This window comes from Magnolia sinica, chromosome 11 (assembly GCF_029962835.1).
Source record: "Magnolia sinica isolate HGM2019 chromosome 11, MsV1, whole genome shotgun sequence".
Taxonomy (NCBI): domain Eukaryota; kingdom Viridiplantae; phylum Streptophyta; class Magnoliopsida; order Magnoliales; family Magnoliaceae; genus Magnolia; species Magnolia sinica.
The window spans coordinates 25,533,485-25,546,089 of record NC_080583.1 but is presented as its reverse complement, the minus strand read 5'-3'; the positions used below and the strand labels follow the sequence as shown (position 1 = coordinate 25,546,089).

At 36.8% G+C, this 12,605-nt stretch overlaps 1 long non-coding RNA gene across 1 annotated transcript; it reads left to right on the top strand.

The window, feature by feature from the left end:
* The first annotated feature begins 8,192 nt into the window (after positions 1-8,192).
* On the top strand, positions 8,193-9,246 carry LOC131218968 (uncharacterized). Its single transcript, XR_009157932.1, has 3 exons — positions 8,193-8,357; positions 8,435-8,467; positions 8,985-9,246. It is a non-coding gene; the product is annotated as an uncharacterized LOC131218968 (long non-coding RNA).
* Positions 9,247-12,605: the final 3,359 nt, after the last annotated feature.

Below are 12,605 nucleotides of genomic sequence, written 5' to 3'. Positions count from 1 at the left end.
ATTTGGATAGGACGTATTATGTCTGCGTATTGTACAATCTTAAATGGGTCAGGTGGCCTGTTTGACATATGAAACTTTTTTATTTCTAGCCCAGATGATTTTCACGTTAAAATGTACCAAATGAACGGTCCCGATCTTACACTGCATAGGTACCAGATATCTTGTAATCGTACAAATTTCAGACTTTCATCTGCTGCCGAATACAGCGCAATGAATATGAAGTATTGACAACAATAGAACCCACTGACAATACTCTACCGTCGGTTCGAAAATTTGGCTGGAGTTTGTATTCGCACGCATAGGATTCAACTCCTATTCACTCCAATCCAAACATAGTAAACATCAAATCATAACTTCTAATATGATACAATACATCCCAAAATGCATATCCAAACAGGCCCTAAAATCTATTTTTTACCCTCAGATCGCGCCTCTCCAAATCGCGCATCTTCTCTCCCGCACGCGCACCCTCCTCTCCCAAAACCCTTCTCCCCTCGTCTCTCCCGCCTCTTCTCTCCCAAAACCCTTCTCCCCTCTTCTCTCCTCCCTTCAATAAGCGGCCGAATCTCTCTCTCTCTCTCTCTCTCTCTCTCTCTCTCTCTCTCTCTCCTCTCCAATGTTCCTTGATCTCCATTTTCCACTCTGGCCTCTCTTGATCTCTCGGCCATTGCCCTCCTCGCCAGAAAACGCCAAAGTCTGAGAAGGCCCATAAGAGGAAGTACGTTGATCTCTCGGCCATGCCCTCCTCGCCATAACATGCCTCTCTCTCTGGATCACCTAATCCACGGAAGGGTGTACATAAGATTTCTAAAAGCCATAGTTGCTGTTGTCTCAACCATTGGAGTTGTGAACAGAGTACTAGTATGTTGCCTTGTTTTTCTTTCTTCTTTTTTTTTTCCCACCATTTGATCCATATCTATGCTTTGGAATGTATGGATAGGATTTCAAAGGTGTTTTCCTAGTATGTTCTCTCTATATGCACTGTGGACAGCTGTTTCCACTAATGAGATTGAACGGTCTCCATTTCCTTTGGTGTTAGAGAATGCATTCTTTTAATAACTGCATGTTGTCTAATAGTGTATCCTTCTCTTCTCTGTAACAATAAATCCAAACAAGACATTTCACTAATAATATTATTCATATACTCTCTTCTACTCCTTAATTAGGGAATGCCTTTTTCTTTTCTTTCTTTCTTTCTAAAGTGGTGCTATCATCCTGTGGGTTTTTTCTTTCTTTCTTGTCTTTATTCAATGGAGTTATGCCTCTGTGTTGGATTTTTGACCAAGGGTTAAAGTATCGTCTGAAGTATGTATGCATTGCCTGAGATGGACATGTTTCATCCATGAATGGCCTAGTTCTGGGGTCACGCCCTTGATTTTTAGACTCATGCACTATCAATTTGTTTCTCTTTTCTTTGTTTTTTTAAATCAATTCTCTGAGAAATTCTACTTCATGTTTCTCTGATGGATTTTGTAGGATTTCAGTTTGTTGTGTGTTCTTCATTGTCCTATGATAGACTAACCATTTGTTGTCGTCAGTTGTTACTTTATCATTTAGACCTCGGATGTTATACTATCACAAGATCATAACTAGATAGTGGCTTTACTGAAGTATGTACAATATAATTTTCTACCTCTAATCCAGTAATGCTCTATCAAACTCATGAGTATTCTAAGGTACCTCTAACTACCACTGTTTGGACATTTATCATAGAAGTAGCTCATGATCTAAACTTACCTAATGTCTATTTGGGCATTTTTCTAAGGATGGCAAGCACTAAAGAACTTAAAGCTTAGTTCCTATTTTGGCCCAAAGCCTATATTCTAAGAGTAGCTCGTGAACTTAAATGTATTGGTCAAATGGGGAGCTCTTTCTTCTTGAGGAGAACATAAATATGTTTTACAACGTACAGGACACAACAACATTGCTCAGAGTTGTTGATTGCAACATATATTCAACCACAGCCTTGTTTCATCTAAGAAAGGGGGTCTTTTAGGGGTTACATCTAGATTTTTCTTTTCGTAGCTCAGTTTTTTGGTGAATCTATGTTAAGTGCCTTTATTGGTTTCATTATTCCTCAGGGAAAGCAAGATTCATGGAGCTCGTATGGACAAGGGCTGAAAGACATGAATTCAAACCTGGATTTGATCTCAGAGTATTTATTCTCAATGATTGGTTATTGTAGTAGGCGTGGATTTTACGTCAATTTTATTCAATATTCTCATGAGAAGCATTTTGTTTCTACAGATTTCTCGATTGTTTCTACAAACACTCTTCAACTTTCACAACCATGGAAGTGATTCACATTCTTCATTATTAGTGTAAGATATTTTTTATGAATGGCTTTACTACTTTGGATGTGGCATGGTCTATTTATTCATTTTGTTAGCAATCCCTTTTTGTTGGGAATTAGTTTGGACAGAGTTACAATGGACTGGCCATTGCAAGTTTTAGTTGTGCATGGCACCTTAATAGTTCCAGTCCCTGCATGCTAGAAGTAGATTAGGCCATTAAATCAAGTGGTTCTATGATGCTCGTCTTCCTCCCAAACATGATACATGTTGTAGGGAACTGGACTAATGCACAAGGTGGGCTTCACCATGACGATCACCTGGAAATAAAATCAAGCTAGTCCACTCTTTGAGTAGGCCCCACAACCAAAATCAACGGACAACACTACAACAAAAGGTAGCATTGCCAACGCATTTTTTTCGGTGGCCAACATTTACCACCGACACTATAAGAATCGGGTTTTGAGCAAGGAACTTCTTTTTACCTTTATGGTAGAATGAGTTTCTTTTGTATCTTTATTGGTGTTTTTATTAGTAAGGTTTTGTTTTATTTTATTAATTTTGTGGTTGATTTAGGTAAAGGCTTGGATTACCAAATCTTAGAGTATATCATCATTTTGAAAGGTCTGTGAAAAGAACTAAGGTGAGCCCTCTTACCTTTTAACATTGTTTTAACAATGGTTTGTTTTTGGACTCAAATCATTGTTTTTGGTTAGGTTACAATGCAAATGATTCTGATTCGGATGAGTCAAAAGGCGATTTGAAATAAAGATCAATAAGATATGTTTTATTTAAACAGAAGAGTCTAGGTGAGTTAAATTTCTTTCAGATCTATCATGGTGTTGAAATTGCTTGACAAATCATGATTACAAATTTTCAAATTTTATATGTTTTAGTTTATGCAAACTCATGGTACAAGGAAGCCATCCCTCGAGTTCTTTGTTCTATCATTTTAATGCAATAATGTCATTTCTTGATCTCTTTGTTCATTTCATTATTTTAGAACAAAAAGAAGGAATAAGGAGAGGAGTTATGTAATATACTCCTCTCAAATCCTTTATTTCTAATGATAATCAATTACAAGAGAAATTGTATTCAATGCTTGTCACAAGAAATTGTACAGTGCATTTGAGCTAATAACATGACACTCCTTGTGGATGGGCCCCCTTGGGGTCCATAAAATGTTTTAGTCATGTAAATGGATCGAAGCTAGTAAGAGGGTCATTAGATTTTTTTTTTTAGATGTTTGGATACAAAACTAAAAAAGCATCACTATTTTTTTTCTTTTTCCATTTCTTCATTAAAACTAATATTCTCAGCATTCTTCACTTTTATGTAAGAGATTTGGTCACCATCACCAAAATACAAGTTTCATAACATGGATGCTTCACACCTGAAAAATCTTCCATTAACAAAATAAAAATAAAAAATTAAAAAAAAAAGTCAGTTTGTTTGACTATTAGGTAGGCCACATGTACAAAGAAAAAAGGATGGTGTACACTACAACAAAATCGGGCATTGCTAGTGCTTGGGGCTAACCTTCTTGGAAAGGTTATATTTCTGCATCCAGCTACTCTACATCCTCACATTTACAGCAATGGCCACATCTTTTTAGCAGGGATTTTATAGCTATAAGTGGTCACCTCCAAACAATAACTTGGCTATGCTTAGGATATTGCTACTTTCAATTCATAAACTCTAGTATGTAATTTGAGTATGGTGTTGTGAAAAACGAAAACAACCTCCACAAAGATTTGGAGGGTTCTTGATTAGTCTAGATATGATTTTGCATTTGTCTATTCTATTTGCTAAGTCCTTGGCAGTTCTACGAATGCACAAGTTTTTGGCAGTTCTATACTTGGGCTAGTGGTGAGGAAGTAGCTTTCATATTGGATTCTTCAAAAATAAAAAACTCCGACTGCAGTTACATTTCTTTTAGGCAATCTTGAAAATAATGTAGTTGCCATTTAGAGTCCAGACCCTCAATATCAAACAACCAAAACAATTATACAAGAAGAAAATGTCTGGATTATTCTTTCTGGGCACCTAACAGCAAATTTTTCTCAGTCAGTGTTAGCTTGAAAACATTTCCATTGTTGGAGTGTACATCCAAAAAGCATCCCTAGTAAATAATAATGTGGGCATCCATTCGTTTTTGCTGTGGTTTTATTCATGAACATGTATTGCTTGCGGCAAGTTGTTGTATTGGAGAAAGCTGCACTTTCAGATGAGTATTTTTTGAAGAGGAAGCTTTTTATCTAAACTTGATTTTCTACTATGGCTTAATCTATCAGTATATTCAGGAATTTTTTTCTTTACTCTCCTACTTTTGTGGGTATTGTCACTTGTTTGTCTTAACCAGAGTAATGGGATTCCCTACAAAGTCCTTCCCTGTTTTGTTTGGAATCCCTCGCATGGCTAGCTACCTATCACGCTGGATCTGCAGTGTAGTGCATATGAGGAATTAAGTGCACCTTTTTGTTGTAGCACTATGCATCTATTGCTTGAGCCAGGGTTGAACCTGATATGAGGAATTAAATTCAGCTTGTATTTCTAGTACACAAACACCCCCTCAGTATTTCTACTCATTTTTAAAATTTAACTCTTTACTTCTCTATTGTGCACCTCATTGATCAATTGTACAATTTCACAATGTATGTATTGTGGGAGTTCTAGCATACTTCTTATTGAATGCATGACATTACGGTTTGATATCAAGGATAACCGAAGTCAGCTGATATGAGTGCCAAATACCCAGCATATGCTAAAATGCTCCCTGAAATATACTGTAACTGTTTGCCTGGCTTCTTTCAATACAAGATTTATTGTTTAAGTACCTAGAATTCTCTCGTCTATTATTTTCTAAGAAAGATTCAGTGATGTTTCTGCAATAGGTACACCTGACATGGCATCCATTCTTACTTCAACACCCCTCACCTTACTTTGCTTAGGATGTATTTCAGATAAATTATTAAGTGTTCTGTCAGAGTTTTCATTTCATTTGATATACAGTTTGTTCTGTTTTTTACAAGAGTGGCTTGCCCAGAAGAAAATATTGATATTCTAAATTGGTTTTTGAATGTTAGACATTCCGTTGGAGACAAAGCCCGTTTTTTTAATTGTGAATGAAGCAGTTTTCGCTTTGGGAGAGTACAAGATGATTTTAGATATTCAAAGGTTAGCATCTCCCATGACGCCCTTATAGTGCATGTGAATTAAAAGATTACCTCATAGAAATTGCACCACTTTCAACATATTGAGTTACTCTGTTCACCATGTATTCTGGTTGTTGTTGTTCTTTGTAACTAATGGTTTGGTTAATTGGTGGCATTAATCTATTTTTGTAGGGGGTTGTAGCTGGTCTTCACCAGAGGCAATCACAGGTTGGGCTAATTGAATCATGCTAAAGGAATCCTATATGTATTTTTTCCGTGTGGCATTCATCAGTGTGAGTTTATACTTTATATTGAAACAACCACAGTTGAAACCTTCCTGGAGTGAACCATGATGTTTATATTGCATAATTTTATACTATTGGGATCAACTGAAAAAAAAAAAAAGGAAGTATAAGCTAGATCCAAAGCTTCTATGGGCCTATGAAGGTTTCGATGGTGAGCTTTCAATCCCCCACTGTTTCCTATGATGCTATCCACTTGAGGTTTTTTTTTTTTTTTTTTTTTATAATCTGCCTCACATTTGGGTTCATGTCCTATTTTTGAATTTGAGAAACTAATGGATAGAGTGGATATCCTAGGGACATCAAGGTAGTTCTATTTGTTTTCTTTTCTGATTTCTTTCCTTGAAAGTTTTTGCTTTGTCCAACTTCTTCATACATAGTTTCATCTACAGACGGTTGGATTCACTTCTTACAAAGACGAGAGACTTCTTTGAAAGTGGGGATTATGTTCTTCTAGCAAACATGTATGCAAGTGCTGGCCAATGGAACAAAGTAACAAGAGTGAGAGAGGCAATGAGAAACAGAGGAGTTCAGAAACCAGAGCTAGGGAACAGCCTCATCGAGCTACATCCAACAATTTAGCTTGAATCAGAATCAACGAGAAAATGGAATGAAGCAGTTGGTACTACAAAAACATGAGTTTATGCATGTATTTACTTCTTGAGTAAATTCAGAAAAAAAAAAGTACTGCCATTTTCTTTTGAGATCCAGATTCCTATAAATAACATCAGCTATGAGTAATTATCCAGTCCTATCATCTGCAATAGTATAGTTTACCATGGGGCAAGGTACAGGGATCCAAATCACTATTATGATGGGCTCACCATGGATGGTGGAATACCTCAAAAAGCTCCTAGATTTGAATTTCCCAACCTTTTTATTTACTGTCCTATTGATTTTTTGTACTTGGAAAATCTACGTAGCCATTGGAGTTCATGAATCTAAGTTAATACCCCCTTCAAACCCATATATCAGGTGAATGCATTGCTCCGTCTGGTGACTCTTAACAGCTTACTTATGGGTAGTGGCAGTAATGTCATTTGCATTTCTTAGATATGATTAATATGTACATAGAGATTGTGTACTAATTTTTAAAGTTGGTTTGGGCATAGAAATCTGATCCATGTTAGCCCAGTACAGGCCTTGTAATATGCATTGGGGAGTCTTCCGACTTAAGGCGCTTGCCTAGCATAGGTGAGCTGACCTGGGCCCCACAGGATATTCATGGGTTAACGAGTTCCTAGAACAATGAAAACTTTGATAATCCGGCAGAGTGAGATGGATGACATACAGGCACTTGGCAATTACATAGGATTGTGTACAGGCCATTGATGAGTTTCAAAAATCATCATTTTTTCCATATATAATGCTTGTAGGTTTAGAAAAGGGGAGCTACTTGTTGTTGGCGCCTGCATTGAATTGCAGATAGTTCTCTTGCCATTATATAAACTGGAACAAGAATTCCAACAGTCCTCAACAACGACAGCTGTTTGTCAGAGTGGGGTAGCCTGATTTTTTTTGTGAGGCATTGAAAAAGGTGGGTTCTGTGCCTGATGGAAAGCTTGGAATTTCACAAACATGACAACTTGGCACATGCAGTTGCATGTGAATGGGTGGGGACAAATGTGTCTGGAGCTAGAGAAACCACAGAGTTAGCACTTAGATCATTTGATGCACTTTCCATGAAATCGGATGGTGATTCTATTTCTTGTTTGTTCTTTTTGGCGGGACCCGGAAAACAAGAAGATCATAGTGTGTTGAGAAATTGAAAAAGTTATTTGGAAGGAGAGACCGTATTGGATTTCTTTAGATTTCATGGTTGCTTAATCCTCACTTCATGAAATGAAATCCGCTTCTCAAGAACTCAACTGAAAATCCTACAAAGAAAGAAAAAGAGAAAATTTTCCAAGGAGCTGGCTTTTTGTACATGGGTTAGTTTCTAGTTGATCTTGACACTCATCGAAAAGCATGCCAAAATGCTAGTCGGGTAACTGCAATTAGTTGTAGCACTCCTTTCTTGCATTTGCAGGCAAACAACTTAGTTATTTGTTGGTTTTTAACTGAAGAAGCATGAAAACATTTTTTTTTTTTTTTTTTAAAAAAAAACAATTTGCAGATTGTGAAATAATATCCTAAACCCAACAATATTTTCAATTTGTGGGAGGTTAGAGTAAACTAGGAAGGATTAGTTTTTACCCCAACGTGAGTGTGTGTGTGTGTGTTGTAATTAATTGTCGTTGTTTGGGTATAGACTGATTTTGATTGCAATAATTAAGTTGCAACGTGATATTTTAGTTACCACACTTCATTTCACTGCAGATAACCAGTATGAATCATGATTACATTCATTTTAGGTTGGAATTGGAACTAAATCAATAGAAATAACATCAAGAAATATTAACATTTCCAATCAAGAACTAGATGCATAAGTGACTTAGCAAAATGTGATTTTTTTTTTTTTTCTATTTTTTATGTATGGTGAACTAGTTTGTTTTGTGGTTTGAATAACTTTGAAACTGCAGGATTTCTATGAGGACCTATTTGAGGAGCTGAGCAAGTAGAGAGAGATTGAGAGCCTTAATATCTGTGACAATTTGGCTGACCACATGGTAACATACTTAGAATTGTAGTTCAGTAGTATCTGTTCAATTCAATTATTTCCATAGCTGATAACTTCTTTTGGCAGGTGGGTAATTTATATTTCCATCAGCTGCACATGGTATTCTTCCATTTGTGTTAACCAACTTTAGACAATTTTATTTGTTTTTTCTTACAAAGAGAATGCTGATGGAGATATTTAACTGTTACATATTCAGCACTATCGCCACTCCAGGAACGAGATTGCAGTGCTGGATAATCAAAGAAATAAACTCAAGAAGCTAGTACTTACAAAGTATTAATAGGTCAAATGTTGTAGTTTGGCTTCAGAAAACAAGCTCAAACAAGAGAAATCTGCCTTATTTATGAAAGTGGGGATCATTGCTGTTCTATTCCAAATCCTTAACACATATTCCTTCTTTCTCATTTTCCTTGTTTTCATTGTTTCTTGCTTATATCAAGCCTTTGAGCCCCTCCTTGGAAATGGAACTATGTATCCCTTGACAAGGAGTAGTCTGGCCATGGAGGTCTTAATCTTTCAATATGATGCAGCCCTTATGTAAATCCACTTATGGAAATGCCATACCTGTAATTTTGAAACAAAAAATATCTCATGAGCAGGCCTAGCGAAATTGCAGGTGACTGATTCTCGTGCTTGTCACATCCAAGATCTGTTATTATTCTAATTTTCTGTGAAAGAGTTGTGGTTAGTGATGAGATAAATGCTACAGGCCCTTCTTTTGGGGTGAGGAATATATGTTACCTTGTGAAAAAAGCAGAGAAGAAATGGTGGAGTAGGCTGTTAAAGCAGGAAGGGAAGCCTCCTGTGTTTTTGAAAGTAGACTGGGACAAATGGTGATGAAGATGAAGAGCAAGAACACAAATGTTAGTTGTCCACCCCTTTTTCATCTTGATCACTTACCTTTTTATGTATTTTTTTGTATGCCAGGTTTCATCTTGAACATGAATCTATGTTGTTTTCAAACATGTATAGATACCTGATGAATTGACCACCGACTGTTTGTGAAGACGTTCAGAGGTAATGTGCATCTGCAACCCATGTAGTATCATGAGCAGTGGCACCATTGTGCATAGTATAGGCTTATAAGAAAAATAGAATCCTGGAAGAAATTAGTACTAACAGGAGATCTAGCAGCACATATAATGTACATAGGTCTGGAAGTATGCATAGTGCACACAATTCTAATATTATAGCAGTGCAAAATCACATCTTTAAACTCTAGTTTGCTAAAGTTCCAATGTTGTTACAAGGTATGAATACCCCATAAAGAATCCTGGAGAGACATTGGACAGATTTGATTATTGTAACATTGAGATAACTGTCACAACTCACATGCATTTAGGCATGCCACTCATCATCCGCTATGGGATTTTGTTTCCCCCTTTCTGATCCAGATGAAATAAAATTAAGAAAGCAATGTGTGTAACTAAACAACAACGATAAGAACAACAAAGATCCTTTTCGAGATATTCCTACAGCTTCTTTCTCTCTCTCTCTCTCTCTCTCTCTCTCTCTCTCTCTCTCTATCTGCTTTTGTTTTGAATAGCAGCTCTGCTAATTCTTTAATTTCCAGTTCTCAAATCAACACAAACTGGAGTTCAAGATGACATTGATTCATATCCTTATCCTGATAAAATTCTAGCCACTCACCTCTGCCTTTTTTTTTTTTTGGCAGAGAGCAGTCTCAAAGAGTAAGATTTTCTGAAGTAGTGGTAGTTACTAATGCCAGTAGTATAACAATCTTTGTGGCACTTCTCATTACATGGTTTGGTCTTTTTTCCTGACAACCAACTCGTGATAGAGAGATTCAAAGGTAAGCAGCTGTTGGAAATTCATTTTCACAAGCGCTTAGTTGTTTCAGCTTTGTATTCATGTGAGTATTGCAGATGTGTGGCAGGAAATGTATGTATTTATATTGCTAGGAAAAAAAAGACTCATTGGACAGGTTGATTTTCCCGACTTTTTGGCCCCTACCTTTTAAAGAAGAAAAGAGTTTTGAAAGCTACAGATGGATTGGGATGAAGAAAGTCACGCCTCCAAAATTGGAAAGAAAAAAAAAAAAAAAGAAAAGAAAAGAAAAGAAAAGAAAAGAAGAAGAAGAATAAAAATCTAGAATGATTGAAGCCATTACTACTACCCTGGTTATGATTTTGAACATCCCATGCCCAACTAGTTGGGTAGATGAGAAAACTATGCAACTAGTTGCATGTGGCGTGCTCCATGGTGTGTATAATATCCAATCCATCCTGTAGGGTCACTCCATCATCAAAACAGATACCATGATTTCAGGAAAACAACTTGAGAAAGACTTAAGCAAGAAACTGCAAGAATAGTTTACGGAAATGAAATTGGTAGTTAAGAAGCTGAATCTTTCAGCAACATGTTGTCAGTTGCAGGACACAAACTTGCCAGCATACTTGCACCATGAAGAAAGATGGCCAGTTGGACTGAATCTAGTTGTTTATATTGTGAGAAAGGATATGAATCTTAGCAACTTTGGTTTTTTTCTTAGAAATCAGGAACTATGTCCTTGTACATGCAGCAACACATATAGGAGATCCACTATTCATCTCTTGCATTATGCAGTAGATGGCTATGTCTCAAAAGATGATACCCATCAGACTGTTGGTTGACTTCTTTTTAGCCACCCACATGGAATCCTCTAACATCATATATCTTTCCAAAGTCGTACTTTTTTCCTGTTTCCCCAGAAAACTTTAATGAACTTTTTAAAGAGATTTACGAATCGAGCCTTTTTTTTCCCTGCTATATGCAGGTAGCCATAGCAGGTAGCCATACCTGATGCAAGCAGTCTGAAGAATGATGTGAATGGTCATCATGTCATGTTGTATTGCTTCAAAAACTTTAAGGAACATGCTAAGGTAATTTCTGATGAAGTTTATCTAAATTATAACTATTTCTTTGGTAGAATTTTTTGATATCTGCCAATAGTATTTCTTTGCCTTGAGTAATAGGTGTTCCATATCTGCATTACTTGATAGCTTTTAGTCTTGTTACCAAACAGAGGGTTGTCACACAAGTTTTGTATATCGATAAATATTTTTAATTGAAAACATGTGAAGCTATCTACCTCATAGTTTGAAGACTTGCTTTAATGATCCAAATAGGAGTCTGTTGAATTTTGGGTAGGGTTACTCTTGTCTGGTTCACTGTCTTTTCATCTCTATTCTCATTTTAGTTTTTATGAAATCGGATTATTGGGTAATCCAAATTCTTGTCATTCAGTCATAGGGTTTTAATAGTAATGCAGATAGAGATTTGATAGTTAGACCGATGGAGATTTGATTGTAGGATAGCAGTTATAGGAAAGGATTAGTTAAAATCAATAGGAATTTGTGTGAAAGGATTAGTAAAGAATCCATAGGAATTTCCATTATCGGTACTTTTAGTGGCGTTTTTTCGGCACTCGTTTCAACTACCGGCGTTTCTTGTAATTCTACCGGCGTCTGTTACAAGTTTACCGGCGTTTTTTTGCAGTTTTAGCGGCACTTTTGCTACCGGCAGTCACCAAAAGCATCGGTAAAGAATAATAAGCGCCGCTAAAAGATTCTCTTTTAGCGGCGGCCATCAAAAACGCCGCTAGAAAAGGTATGACCAGGAATAAAAGATACAGTGATGCCCCCTTTTAGCGGCACTGGTTTGATTGCTAGTAATTCTTATACCGATGGTTTTTAAGAATTTTAGGGGCGCTTTTGGCCGCCGGTAAAAGATATTTTTTGTAGTGTAATATCGAGAACATTGTGAAACCCACACGGATGTACAAGGCAGCTCATGTACAAACAATAGATCTGAGATCCAATCCATTATAGTGGTAACACTATGTAGATGGTCTTGCCCAATAATCAGGTAGGTCCACTAGTCAGGTGGGCCACAGTTAGTGAAATAAATATACAGCCGTAAAAAACTTAGCTTAGCGAAATAAATATACAATTTGTGTACCATCTAACTGCTAAAATCGTGGCCCACCTATTGAATGGACCAGTTTTATTTTTGTGCAGGAACATCTACATGGTCAAACCACCTTATGGAGGTCAATGCGGGCTACACACATTAAAAGAAAAGAAGTTAAAGCAAGTGGGTGCAATCTAGGCCATCCCTGCACTAGCCGCAATGGCATTTCTGTTAAATGATAATAACCAACCAAAGATCAGCCAGCTTACATCCTTGAAGACCAAAATTCCATAAGTGCACCTAAATGAATAACGAGTTGTCCCAG